The sequence below is a fragment of the Haemaphysalis longicornis genome, unplaced genomic scaffold (genome assembly GCF_048455015.1).
Source record: "Haemaphysalis longicornis isolate Haplotype H1 unplaced genomic scaffold, Haemaphysalis longicornis Haplotype H1 scaffold_1, whole genome shotgun sequence".
Taxonomy (NCBI): domain Eukaryota; kingdom Metazoa; phylum Arthropoda; class Arachnida; order Ixodida; family Ixodidae; genus Haemaphysalis; species Haemaphysalis longicornis.
In genome coordinates, this window is record NW_027526203.1 from 325960947 (window position 1) to 325976405 (window position 15459).

The window sequence follows — 15459 nt, forward strand, 5'->3', positions numbered from 1 at the left end:
TGCCCTTACATCTAGTGCACGGGGGCTCTCGGAATGATACTTTGGCTGCGCGCTGCTAAACGGCAAAATCAAGTGCCCTTGGCCGTGATGTGAGTGACGATAGCTAGCGTAAATATTCCGTAAAATTACTTGAAATTTTCCCTGTTTCTCACGTTAGAAGCAATGGAAACACTTGTCTTTACATTGTTCAAAACTGCAATCGGCGCTTCTGGCAAGTCCACAAGAAACCCCGTCGACACAGTGACTTAAAACCGGCGGTCATACCTTCACTGTTCTTCACTGTCCAGCGAATTGCAGCAGCGTTATCATCAAGCGAAATATGTCAGAAAGCACGCATTATAACATAAAAGGCAGAAACGGGAGCACAACCGCAAGACCCCTACAAAACACAACGCGAACGCCGCAGAGAACGGCTGACGGAGAGCAACACCCAAGCAGCGCTGGCTCGTCGTTGGGTGATTGGTTATCGTCTTGTTTTTCGTCGCTGCTTCTCTTTTGGTAAATATAATTCAACAATATATCCATATCAGCCTTTAACATAACTTTTAGTAATCCTGTTGTCTTAGTAAGATTGTTGTTGTTTATTAAACCTGTTGTTTTATGTCTAGTTCCAGATTTTCAGACCCCTGCTGACGAGAGAACTCACTCGGCGAGCTGGCCCTGGTAAAGTGTGTTTCGGGAACACACTCAGCCTAACGTGTGTTCCATGGAAAGTGTCATTCGCGCTTCCCGCTACCTGGCTGCTGCTACCGAATGAAATTTTAGTCGAGTAGTAGTAGTACCACTTTATTTTACATTGGGTTCGGGGTAGTGGGGTGGCGGAGGCTTAAAGGGCCCCCGCGACGTCCAGGGCTCTGTTCATGACGGCTTCTTGCGTTGCAAGGTCAGAGCTCCCCAGAGCCTGCTCCCAGTGAGAGGGGGAGGGGAAAGGGGGCGAGCGGTCGCGCGGACACTCACAGAGGGAATGTAAAAGCGTGTGCAGCGCGCCACATGAGGGGCAGTCATGGGAGGCGAATTGATGTGGGTGGGTGTGGACAAGGAGAGTGGGTGTGGGAAAGTGTGAGTTTGTAAGAGCCGCCACATCTGCGCTGCCGGCAGAGTAAGTGAAGGGTGCAGGGGAGGTAGGTTCCTGCAGAGGAGGTGGTAACGTTCAGTTATGTCCCTGTACGTAAGTAGGTACGCGTGGGACATTTCGGGGATGCCGTGTGTAGGCGTAAAAGAAACGGGAGCCCGGGATATCAAAGCTCGGGCGTGTTGGTGTGCCGTCTCATTACAACCTACGCCGGTGTGAGCCGGAGTCCACAGCAGCATCACGGGGTGGGCAGGGGGATTCTTGAAATGATTTTGAGGACAGGTACGGAAATGACACCCTTTGTGTGATTTCGTATGGCCATTTGAGAGTCAGATAAAATAATCTGGGAGGGTAGGTGAAGAAGTAAGGGCAAGGGCAATGACCGCCTCTTCCGCAGTTACCGAATAGGTGGTGGCGACTGTAGCTGAGACCGGAGGGATTGTTGGAAAGCGCCTACTACGGTGAGTTCGAAGGCAGGACGGGTGGGGTATGCCGCTGCGTCTACGTAGAGTGTGCTCAGAGGGGGGGTAGCGGGAAAGGTGTGCTTGGGCTCGGGCTAGACGGCGTCCGTGGTTGTAGGCTGGATGCATATTTCGCGGGATCGGCTTAAAGTGGAGACGTGCGCGGAGAAGGCAAGGGATGTGAGCTGGAGGATCTAGTAGAAGCGGGGGGTTGGCACAAATTCTATCGAGGATTTGCCGTCCAGCGGGGGTCTGGGAATGGCGCGTGAGCTGGCCCAGGCGATTGGCTTCGATTATTTCATCTATGGTATTATGTATATCAAGTGCGAGGAGTCGTTGGGTGGGCGCATGTGGGGGAAGTAGCAGCACGGAGCGATAGGCTCTTCGAAGTAAGGCATCGAGGGTGGTTCGTTGAGAGGGGGTGAGCTGTGCGTACGGGAGGTGTTAGCAAAAACGGCTCACCAGGAAGCACTTGCACGAGTACACTACGCGAAAGTGGACTTAAATACGCGGCCAGTGTAAGTGGATGCGGGAAACCCAGGATTTACTGTAGGTGCTTTTCGTACGAGGGTGTCTATTTTGGAGTGTTCTTGTGGCTTCGGTTGAATTAACGGGGATTCGTACGCTGTCCGGCTGGCCAGGAGGGCTGGGACGGTACTGCACGTACAGTTTTCTCTTAGCCCGCGGCGCTAGGTGCATATGCAGTGGACGAGGTGCACAAGCTGCATGAGGGTGAGGTCGAATCGTGGTAGGAAATAGGCCCCCGATCCATCGACGTGAAAGGGGCACCGAATATTCGAAAGTGGTCACTACTATAGGACGGAGTCGGTTGATCTTTTCTAATGACTGAGTAATTTCGGGTTAATATTTGGCCAAACGAGATATCTGTTTTTAGCAATGCTTCCGTTATTGGTACATCAGACTGGAGACTAATAGTAATGAGTGAAATTCGTAAGACCTGTTAATAATTCTGGGGTCATTTACATTACAGCACGGCGTAACTCCTGGAAAATGAGCCTCAACATAGCACAATGTGTCAAGATGGCCATAACACCTAAAAATACCCTTGTAATTCAGGTACATGCTAAACAACACTCTTATAACTGCCGTCAACCAGTTTAAATACCTTGGACTGACATTCACTTCTAACTTGAACTGGAAAACGCATTTTGACGGTATAACATCAGCAGCACTACGGCGATTGTGGTTCTTAGTTCATCGCATGAGACACTGCACTAACTAAAACAAAACTGGTCGCTGACACGTCATTGGTGTTCCCGTTGATGGAATGCGCGGGCGTTGTCTGGGATCCTCAAACACAAACAGAAAAACACTTGCTTGAACGAATCGAAAACAGATTTCTTCGGTTTATTTGAAAATGAAAAAAATCCGGATGAGGAGTTTCATTGGGTGTATGCTCCGGTAAATCCTACAGCAGTACAACGTTTACTCCGTACTGCGGAGTGTATAAAGCACTATACGCCTTAACACTCCGTCAACAAAGTGGCGGTGTAAACACGCAGCGATAACATGCCATTGCTCGGACCGAGGACGACATTAGGCACGTAACCTGCAAGAAAACTCGGTTTTGGGAGATTCATGCCGGGAAAAGCTCCGTCTATGAGCGGAGTTAAAGGACGAGCCTCTGGCGAGATCTCGGCGCAATCGAAAGGGCAGTCGTCAAGATGGCCGCTGCTCCTGGTGGACGTGCAGCGAGACAGCGATCACCGATATAGAAAACGTGGCCTGTCGTGTGCATTTTCGGAAAAGTGATGACCTTGCCGCTTAAAAGGCATGCAAGAAAGGAATATATCAGCAAGATCAACCAAGGCTGTTCCCGACGCATTGTGTGGTACGCGCGTTCGCATCACGGTGGTGGAATGTGGCGGTATGTGTGTGCGGGAGCACGAACAGGATACTGCAAGTGGCGATCGGATCAACAACCAGAGTAGGACTCGTGGACGCATAAAAGCGTTGCGCTGGGAAAGCAATCAATCTTCCTACACAGCAAGGCGGATGTCGAAAACGGCAGGGAAGCTTCCTGGCCTGTACTTCGTACTTCGGTAGGCGCACACTCGATATAATCAGCTAACGCCGTGATTCTTCTCAAAGCCTGGAATTTCACGTTTGATTTAAAGATGGCGTGATGGCGTGAAAGTGAACGTGTTTATAAGTCTCTTTGATTTGGCCTGCACTTTCTGCATGAGTTCAGAATTAGTTCAGCCAGTTTAGCGCAGGCGCCGCCACTGCAGAACCGGTGCTGCACTTTTGTCGTCTGCTTCTTCACCTCCTCCCTGGCAAGTGCAGGGGAAGCCGTGTACTCATCCTGCACTCTCTGCACCCTGGGTAAATCGAAGAGGAAAGTGCGTCCGCCGCGCGCTGCACTCGAAAATCGAAGAGGCAACTGCTGCACTGACTGAATGAGTGCAGCTAGTGCAGCCAAATCGAACACACCGTATGTCTGGCTGCAATCATTTGCTAAGAGCGACCCGCCTAATGTCGTCATTCGTCATAAATAAATATTCCAGGAGCTGCAGTTTGCTTCAAACTAGAGAGGAGTTAGTCAAAGAGAAGCTAGCCCCATCTTTTGAGTGTTCAGTGTACATTTTTTTTTGTAAACAGCACATGATTGTACAAAGTAACTATACATGTTTATTTCTTTTTATTTGTTTTCCTAGCCTAAAGTCCGCCCTACATCTTTATGTCCATGAGTTTCCAGTGCCAGAAAAGCTCTTAATGCGCCGAAAACGCGCCGCGATGGTATTGCTTCGAGCAGATGTAGCCCGCTTCGCCCTCCGTCACGCGGGGAGAAAATCTTCCCATTGCGTTCTGGAAGTGTTCACTAACGTCGTATCGTGCCCACCGAGGCACAGCCGGGCGTCCATGCCGTTTACGGGACGCGATTAATAGAAGGGGAGATTTATGCACACAAAGCAATTCGTCTGGCAGCGGAAACATGTGCGCTTTACGCAGGTTTTTGCGGGCATTCCAATGTCGTCATCTTGTGTACATTCTTACAGTTAAGTTTATATTTCTTTTCTTCAACCTTGGTGATATTTCAATTTTTTCGTCATGTCTGAATACTCTGCTTATTTCTTTTTATTTTGGTGAGTCCTCGGTTTTTGGTATTGATACGTTGTATGTGCGTGGACTGGCTTTTCCGTAGTTGTTTTTTCTCACGTGGTTAGTCATGTCATTCTTATAAACTGTGTTACAAACTTCGTAATAACAATACTCGCCAAATATGGTGCTCATTTGCCATTTGATTTCTGTTTTAAATAAAGCACATGGTTTAAAGACGGAACAGATCTAACTTCCGCTTTACAACGTCTAGTCACTTTCTTTGGAATTCGCGCTAATGAGTGAGTAGAATAGGTGCATATGGATGGGCTTCTTTTGGAGCAGCATATAAAATATCTCGGGGGTTTCAACCAGCTTAAGCTGCTGTGATTATGGGGCGCACCGTAATTGAGATTTTGTCTTGCTGGGGGTATTCTACGTGGCGAAAATGTCGACACGCGAGATTTTTTGTTATTCGCGTTAATCAGAAAAACGCCGCTGTGGCCGGGATAGAACCAGCATCTTTGCGCTCAGTAGCACAACCCCCCTGAGCCGCCATATGCCTGGTAGTCGCATGTATTTTTTACCTTGTTTCTTGTGTTTTCAACTGATTGGTACTTGATTTGAGTTTGATGCGATTTATTTCTGGATGTGACATTGTCTCTATTGTCGTATTTACTTGTGTTTCATCTATATGGTTGAGTATCAGCTGATGTATTTTTGAAGGCAAATATTTTGTTCTATTGTGAAGATGACGTGCCGTACTGGGACATTGAAATAAATTTCTGTTTTGTTCTTTGGAAGCCTCGGTACTGCCTTGCTCAGCGCGGTTCGTAAAAACACAAAATACTTCACTATACACTCGAAAACACTCTTTTTTGTGGTGGAGGTTTGGGTGACATAAAATGCCCCATCGGATGCCTCAACACGCCCTCCTTCAGCGGTGTTCATATTTACGTGAAATACTCCGCGAAATGCCAAAAAAAAACTCTCTCGGGAGAATTTACAAAATACTCTGTGTTAGCGGAGTAAATAAAACTCCGTAAACGGAGTGCGCTAGAAGAGAAACTATTTACTCCGTAAGCGGAGTATTTCCGTTTAGAGTGTACCGTGGGCACGTTTTAGTCACGGAACTCCGCAACAGATCCGGCCTTCCCATATATTAAAGTAGCGTAGAAAACTTCACCCCTTAAAGTTCTATATAACAGTCAATGAACACTCAGGACTCGCCTTTCAGAATTACATGCACTTCAATACGTCGTGAAAAACACGGAATAAGCATGGTAAAACTATAGTAATGCCCCTTACGAAAAACAAGCGCTCTGCGATATTCTTCGCCTTCTCGAACGATTTCCAATTGGAATGTACTCCCGCATGATGTCAGCAGCGTTGCAGCACATGACGCATTCTTATCAGCTGTCACTGCCTATCTGTACTGAAAGTTGTTCCGTCAAATGCACAGCCATCAGTTCTTGTTATCATGGTTTACCTCTTCGTGTTGTGAACAAAGCCTGGATTGTATCTTGATACCGCACTTGTGGCACTCCTGCAGCCCACGTACATCCCCCGAATTTTTTAAATAATATCGTGGGAGCATGGACTGGCGACTGGTTCAGCGCCCAGCGGCGGAACGAGGGAGGGTAGCTCGCACAGTTCGAATGCACAGAACTAACCCGCCAGTCTACCGTCGTCTGCTAGGCTGTTCTGCAACCACGACACAACCCCTTCCCCCTGGTTATCAGCTGCTGTGCCATGATCAAGGCGCGCATGAAATTGCTGTCACCGCCCAGTAATGAAATAGTCGACTGATTATACATGGAAGAGGTTGTGCCGTGCTTTCGCGAACAGCTAGCAGACGACGGAGGCACAGGCAGGATCGTTCTGCGCATGTGAAGTACTCTCGCTCGTTTCGCCGCTTTCCACCGGTACAAGGCGCTGACCCACCCACTGGTGAAGCTCCCGCGATGTTAAAAAAGTCGGCGGCTGTACATACGTATCTCACGCAAGCCTGTTATGTGCTCATTCTATTTTGATCATATGTCTGTACCGTCAACTGGACTGTGTTATATCGCTGTAAGCATGCAAGTATGTACCCCTCTTGCCTTGGCCGCCAAGAGGTTGCTGGAAGTATGTATTAAATAAGTAAATTAATTAATGACGCTTATTTCGGGAGCTGGTGTGTTTATATTTGCGTAGTTGTAGAGCAATGGTTCCATCAAGGTGCGTCATCCGCATTGAAGTGAGCGATTTTACCGGAAACATTCATCGTGTATTCAACTTTGTCATACACCGGCGCTACTTTATATCCAACTCCTTTTTGCATGCTATGGGTCTGCTGTCCGATGTTTGATTGTAATCCCCAAACAAGTCAGAAAAATGCTTACTGATTTGAGTAATGCTCCCCTTTCGATATTGAACCGGTGTTCACCACAGCGGTTTTTCCTAAAGCAAGCGGATTTTTGAATTTCGTAACACCAAGGGTAAAATATGAGGCGGTGGCGTATGAGCCACCGCACTAGGTGATTCGACGTGAACCCAGTTACTCCACGACATCCAGAACTGGCCATTACATAGATGAACCGCATGAATGTTCGGCTAATCATACATTTCTATTTGAGGCAAATATTCTAGCTGATTAATCGAATTCTAAATTTCTGTTCCCACAACCCAAATCGGGATCTTGAAAGTGCGCTGAAATTTCATTCGGATGAATGTTCTGTTTTTCGCCCATCAGAAAAATAACCGTTCGGGTCGCAAATCTATCCCTCCAATCTGTGCTATCAAGCGCAAAGCTTTCCACTGAGCATTCGCTGCGGGTACTTGCCTTTGCGATATGACCATAACGGTTCTATGGGCGTATAAATCCAAAGCACGTAGTACGCATCAATTAACGGGGCTCGCCTTGCATTGTACAAGACCTGCCATGCTCATCGAAATGTAGGGGGTTAGGTACACGTTGAGAAAAGTAAAGAGTGAAATAGACGACCCTCCCCCCCCCCCCCCCCCCCTCATCCCACGCACACGTGACACGCACGCTGGCTATTGTATGTCGTTCCGTATTGGACTCCTTGGCCTTGGCGCACTTGTAAGCTTTCACGCCTAGCTAGTGGCGGCCTTTTCCCACAAGCTGTTTAACCACTTGGCCAGAACATTCCGGCCCCGCTTCCCGCTGCCGCGGTTTGTTGTAGGGCTCATGTCCTTGCCCAACCCTTGGTCCGTCGCTGCTTCGGATGCCGTATATAATATGTTTTGTTGTACCACACCACACCACGCTACGCTGCACCACGAACCCCTTTACCCCGCAAGGAGCAGTTCACACTGCATTGAAGGAAAGCCTTTTCCCTTCAATAAAGCCCAAAATGTACAGCCGTACTGAATAAAGGAATGGGGGGGATAGAAAAGTAAATGCTCGCTGTACTCTTGGCATCACGCATCTCCAGCGACGAAATTTTCTGTCTTTTATCGGCTCTAAATTTAATGACCGTTTCTGTTGCCTTGCTGGAGATTTTGAAGAGCGTTAAGATAAAGAAATATGTACACAAAATTGTGACTGCTGCTAAAGAGAAGGCAGTAAAAGATGGGGTGATGCTGAACTATAATGACATAGAAAGCTGTCGCGTCGTTAAACGAGCGCGCGCTGTTCTTCATTGTGGATTTTATTAGTCTTAAATCATGGTAAGAGAAAAAAAAGTCTAACAAAGTGCTGCTAACTTAAAGTAAGCTTTCATTGATTTGAACAGGACATTCCAATGTCAGCGACAGAAAAACAGCGTGACTTCGTGTGAAAATAATCGATTTTCTGGCTTAGCAGAGTTCAGGAGTGCGGGAAAACTTAGTTTAACGAGCGTCGGCTTCTAGACAGTAAAAAGAAAATGGAGCAAAGCGACTGGGGGTCTCGACAGAGCGCTTAAGTGAAACTGAAAGTGAGAAGGAGCCGAACGCCCAACAAAATTACAAAATTACGAGCCCATGTAGACTATATGAAAGCCTCACTGAATGTGCCGGCCACGGAGAGGAACGCCAATCGCAAACCAGAACGCGCCAACTAGGAAGCCTTTCTCCTGACCAAATTTCCCGCATGGTCTTTTTGGAAATAGGTGCTTTCACTGAAGACAGAACATAAAGCGTGCTAAGAATGGGCCCCCTCGACACCACTTAGCAAGCGCGCTCCAGGATGCCTACGTCAGGGCCAAATCCGAGGAAAATACCTCATGAGTAGAGGAAATAAATGGCGACCACTCTTAAAATATACAAAAAAATTGTGAAACAACATCGCAAGAAGAGGTATCTTCTCTCCAAGTACAAATAAAGTAACTACTATGAAGTTATCCCGAGCTTTGAGATTGACGAAAAATAATTCATGGCGCCGAATAAGATCCGCGCGGGAAGAAATCATGGTGCACACGACTCCGTACCTTTGTTAAATATTTTGCTGGCAGCACTACCTTAACAGGAGAGTTTAGGAGACCCCAGCACAAGAAAAATTATCCCCATCTCACCGCGAGGGAACCCTGGTGTGATGCGACGCATCTGGGGGTTCAATTGGCGTTTCCATTGGGTCGATTCTCTAAATCGGGTGAAACGTGTTGTGAACGCGTAGGATGCCTTTACATCACATGCGGGTGTTCTCATACGCGGGACGATAGGGGTAATTTTCACAGCGCCTGAAGGAGAGGAGACAGCGGAGGAGAGTCGCGCATGCGCGCAAAGCGAGCGAAGCGTGCGCACGCAGCTGTTCTTTATGATAATGAGACGGAGTGAGAGTGTTGCGTACAGCTGTCAGAGAGAAGAGCGGAGGAGAGGCGCGCATGCGCAGGTGGCGTGCGGACGCCGCCGACGCCGACGCAGGAGGGACATGCCTCAGAGCAAGAGATGCGTCGCATCTAAAATATTAAGAGTACACTGCTACATTCATTGTGTTACATTGTGTCAGTATGTTTTCTTTGATATTAGGGACACCGTTCTTGGCTTCATGGTTGATGTGTGTGAGATCAGACAAGAATTTCTATCGCATTCCTTCTTCCTCGTTACGGAGTTCGCGAAATTTGAAGCTGCATGTCCAGTATAGGTACGATAATACGATGTTGTGGAATATTATGTGCCATATATTGCATACTGTAGGAATTGTTTCTTGACAGAACTGTTAAATATTAGTTTTTAATGAAGTGCGCACTCCCAACATACAATATTAAAGGGTCGCTGCAACGCTTTCTTTTACTTTTCTTCATATCTGCAACGGTTCTAAACATTGTGAACTGGCGACTCGACGGCGTAAATTTTTCGGGCACGACCCACTCGATGCAGTATTACTGCTCTACGCCCATCAGAGAGACTAACGGAGCGTTCTTCGTGCGCTTGTGTGATGTCAAATGGGCAACATCGTCGGTACTGGCCGGCCTCTTTTAGGTTGCTGCAGTAAAATCACTTCGCTGCCGCTTAATGAAAGAGGGAAAAACAGAAAAGAAGAGACTAGATAATGTATAAGCTGCGGTGTGGGCAAGCCAAAACTTTCATTCGGTGCTGGCTGTAAATTATAGCTGCACCACTGCAGAGCATCCTCACAGGGTCCCCCCTGCAACACCACTTTCAACTTTTTTCTTAAATGAGAAATGCCCTCACAACGTAGTCAACAACCGCATGCATTATTTAGAGAAGCGGGTCATGAATTACCTCAGTCAGAAATTACTGCTCTACTCCGATCAGATAATTTAGAAACTTTCCTCACAAAATGTTTCTCTCCTTCTCAGCCCTGTGGTCGTCGGCACGCTCGAATTGAAGTCCTTGAGTGACATCGGGGCTATTCGCCGGCTACCTTTCAGTCGCAGCAATGAAGACGTTCTTTAGACACTTGCCGGCACGAAGGAAAAAGCGAACTGGTATATCGAAAGTTGTGCAGGGCCTTTTTAAAGTTTCTGTACGTAAACATTTCGACAGTACATTTTAATTGCCGATCGTTCAGCCCCAGAGAACAAATTCGGCGAACAACAGGGCTAGGCGAACCATTACATAAAAAGTGCGCTCGAGCTGTGACACCACCGACTCCAAAATGTTATTTTGGGATTGCTTAAGGGTCCCCTGGAACACTGCTGTCAAGTGATTTCCCTATTTCCTTCGTGCCTGGAAAGCCACAGAAAGCCACAGTTATCGTTTGCACAAAGCGGCGCTGCGTGATGCTCTCCTCGCAAGAGATACCCGTTATAGTTTCTACTTTGCTGTTACTATTTTCTTAAAAATGGCTATCAAGTTTAAACTAAAATGAAGCCAGCCAATTGCCGCGATATGGCTCCGGCGACGTCACTCGTACCCACAAAAAAGTACCGAGAATGCAAAGAGAAAAAAAGTCATCTGCCATTCGGGCCCTGCGAAAGGGATGACCAGCGAAGCAGTTGAGCACACGGCATAGAGACGTTACAGCGTTTAGGTGAAAGGTGCCAGGAAATTTTGTTCCTCTTGAACGTTTACGGCCGTTATTTCAGTCATCCCTAAAAAGACACAACCATACATGCGTACACTTTTATTTGGTTCTGCGGATCTTGAAAATGGTACCTGTTAATGACGACAAATGCGCTCCAATTGCATATCCCGGTGACGAGACATATAAACTTGATTTCCAAATCGTGTTTTGAACACGGCTGGATTTATAAATAGCGATCTCTCCATCGCAGCCGGCGACAATGGAAGCCAGCGTGCCAAAAAAATGCCGTGTAGGGACGACGCGGTCCGTCAGGTGGGGCTAAGTTGAATCCCCAAACTCGCCAATTCACGGTTAAGTCCATAGACCCGTTTCTTAGCGATGAAAACGCCAACGTACACAAGTGAGCCACGCTGCAACCATATCCTGCTGCACGTGAAGCATTCCTTATTTTCCAGCATTCTCGTTCCTTTAAACATGTGGAAACCTTGTCGGCTTTTGCTTTACATCAAGCAGCATTCTTGTGACGTGAAGCTCGTCTACGCCCGTCCAAAAGTTCACAGGGAAAGCTCGAATTAGTATAAACACCTCAACAGGGCCATTCTGTGCGTCAAACACCGTCGTTCTTACGGGAAAACAATGTTTTTTCCAGCGAAGAGAGCTCTAATTGACGGCAACCGTTTCAGCGGCTTAGGCGTTTTCCCCATAACTGGAGCAACACGCTTGTAGGAGCTCCGTCGCGGTGGCTTACAAGCCCAACAAACCGCGCCGGCGACGACAGTCCGTGGTAAACTGCACCAGGGACCGAATGACGAGCTATAACGAATTCATCAAGGCCGTTCGCTTGGCCCGACGGACATTCCCACCTCCCAGTGACAGGCTGGGCAGGTCACAGGCGGTCGCACTAAGGTAACTGCAGACGCGCACGTACCCTAGCCCGGCACACTATCACATAATGTAACCCGAATTATGCACGACGAACACGTGTAAGGTCTGCGGCAAAGAGGTAGCCGCCTTAACCCACATGCTCTGGATTGTACCAAATCCGCCGGGTGCTAACTCCGAAACCCTCCCGCTGCAGTTGTCCTCTTGCCTGTGCAGTTCCAGCCTCGACGCTCAACTCTGGGCCGTCCAGCAGGCATGTGAGGCGGTGAAGCGGCAGGACTTCGATGTCCCCAAATGGGCGAAGTGACCAGCGGCGACGCCCCCAAGCGGGTGACTTAGGCCAAATGAGCGAAAGCTCTGCAAGCATTCAATAAAGCTTTTACCAACCAACAAAAATGTCAAAGTTGGGTACGACAGCCGTCTCTGGTCAATGCCTAGGGTGAGAACCACCGTTATCTTCGGGGGATATCTTTTAAGCCACTGCCCCCGTACCGGAGCAATCGGAACCTGGTGAAAACAAATATGATTTACCGCGCGGCTGCCGGGCTTGCTCAGTAGTACGCACCAAATAGTATCGCTTGCGATATGTTCACTAAAAGTACGATGGAAAATTATTGCAGGATGTTTCAGCATATTCTTTCGTGAACGCGTTTCTTTAGGCTCGGTTTGTCGTCTAGCCTCCTGCCTGAGTCTACAACCTCGGCGTTGGACTTACTGCAGCTACTTTTTGAAGAATCCCTATTAATGCTGCTGCTACACTGCCTCAAGCTGAAGGTCAACCAAGACTCCCCGGGAAATTTCCGACTCACGCTAGTGTATTTTTTTTATACACGTGCCATGCGTCGTAAGCCGTGGGAATTAACCACGTGCCGAGTGCTTCTTCCTGTTTTTTCTTTTTCTTCTGATGCGCTATTTGAAACAGTGCGGCCAAAGTACTTCTTTCTGTTCATTCTTTTCTTATCCTGGCTATAGTATAAAACGCGCCTAATATTTTGGGGGGTTTTATTCTTCCGAATCTACGAACGCTGTCAAACGCATTGGACGCCGTGGAACGCGTTAGCAAAGGATTAGCAGCTGTGGACAGTTTTTTGCGGACGATATCCGGGTGGGTGCGCGTTCGGTGCACGCCAGGAAGGTGCGTACGTTTGCCAGCCTAGCCAAGTAATAATGTTGCGTTAAAAAACTCTTACTTGAGCACGCCGTCATGTTCACAGAAGGTTTGCACTTCCCTCAGTGAGAATCCGCAAAGAATGAGAGTGAAGGACCGAAAAACAGCCGAAACGACGACGATTGCAGGCCGAGCAAACGCATGTACTACACCGGAGAAATGGGGAATAAATGCTGCGCCAGGCGGTGCATTGGCCTCAGAAAGAACTAAAAAAAGCCAAACAAATTAGGCCGCGGAATCGGAGAGCATGCGCAGGTTGCTATCTGTAAAACCAGTCGTGGTTTTGAACGGCATGAGACCACAACAGGCTGTATAGAGTGACCTGCTCATGCGTGCCGAATCCGCGTGCCGATTTTGTTATTCCCTGTTTGGTTTTATTTACTTCTTTCCAACGCCGGTGCACTGTCTGGCGCTGTATTTAATCATCATTTCCCCGCTGTATACGCGTTTGCTCGGCCTGCCATCGTTGTTATTTTGTCTTTCTCTCGCGCGTTGTGGTCCGTCTTCGCCGATTCACATGGGAGGAAGTACACACCTTCACTGTACTCGACCGTGTGCTCAATGAAGGGTTTTTTACGCGAAATTATCACTTGGCTATGATGGTCAAAGATCGCCCCCAGCCGGCGTCCACCCAACGCGCACCCACCCCGATATCGTCCGCAAAAAACTGTCCGCAGCTGCTAACCTTTTACTAACGCGTTCCATGGCGTTCGACGAGTTTCATACCGCGCGTACATCCGAAAGAATAAAACTCAAAAATATTCTGCGCGTTTTGTTCTATAGCAGGCAACAGAACAAACGAACGGGAAGAGGCTCTTTGTACGCACTGTTTCATATAGTGCATCAGAAGAGGAAAAGAAAAAAGGAAGAAAAACTCGGCGAGCGGTCTATTCCCATAGGCTTACGACGCATAGCACGAGATTAGCAAAAAACAAAAACCGAACGTGCGTCAGGAATAAGCCTTCAGCTTATGTGGAGATAGCACATAAGCAACATCAAAAATCATTCTTGACAAAGCAGCTGTAGTGAATGTGATGCCAAGGTTTTAGGTTATAGTTGACTTAGGCAGGAGGCCCGGCAACAAACCTAGTGTAGCGGAAGCGGCTCAGCACCACCGCATTCTTTTCTATCCCGTCAGCAGCCGGCCGTAGACAGCGCGCCTACTCGTGGCGCCAGCGCCTCGCCCTCCGTGTAGGGGGAACAACTTGTTGTCGGGGCCGGCTCCCGGGATTAGCCGTGGCGGCATGCTACGTCTGCTCGCTCGGGGGCCCCCCTTTTCCCTTTTCTCTTTCTCTTTTAGAAGAACGCGGGGGTGCCTCCTTCTCTCCCTCGTCGGGGGGAACTCTCTGCACTCGGACGTAAGGAAAATAAACAGTTTGTCTTGCAACTCCAAACCACCCGCACGTCTCCTTCCTCGCTTCATCCGGCAGCCGACATTCCCGGCTGCTACAAAATTGGTGACCCGAACGCTTCAACGAACACGCCGCGATGAGCTCCGACGACAACGCTGCTGCCTCCACGCCTGCGGTCATCGCCACAGAACTGAAGCTACCAACTTTTTGGCCGAAAAATCCAAGAGTTTGGTTCAGCCAAGTGGAGGCCCGCTTTCAGCTCCGGCACATCACCTCGCAGTCAACAAAATACCTTCACGTCGTCGCAGCCCTGCCCCCCGAAATCGCCGACGCTATCGACGACATTTTGGTTTCACCCCCCGCGCAAGAAGAATACGACACCCTCAAAAAGACGGTGCTGGACCGCCTCGAGGCGCCTGAAGAAAGCAGATTGCAGCAGCTCTTGTGTCGCGAAGAGCTGGGCGACCAACGACCTTCCCAACTGCTGCACCGTATGCGGCAACTACTCGGTGTGCACGCGCGTCAGGACGGCCAGCTCCCACTTCTTCGTGAACTTTTCCTGCAACGGCTGCCCCAGTCGGTGCGCGTGGTTCTCGCGGGTTCAAATGAGACGTCCGTTGATCGACTAGCGCAACTTGCCGATCGCATCACGGAATACTCAACTCCAACCTTTGCGCCCATAGTTGCTGCAAGAACACATGAGCAACCAGATCGACTGTCGCGCCTTGAGGAGAAACTGCAACACCTTACCGAGACCATGCAGAAACTTGTGCTATCTGGCGCTCCCCAACAGGACGAGCAACGACGCAACCGATCCCCTTCAAGACACCCAAGCTCTTCCCAGAGAAGCCAGGCACGAGATAGACAGGACGGAGTTTGCTGGTACCACCGTCGTTTCGGCACGGGTGCTAGCCGCTGCACTCAACCTTGCTCGTTTCCGGGAAACGCTCCGGCCAGTCGTTAACGGCGGCTTACGACATCGGCCCTCCACCCAGCCGCCTGTTCTTCGTAGTCGACCGCGTAAGCAACTCGCGCCTGCTAGTCGACAC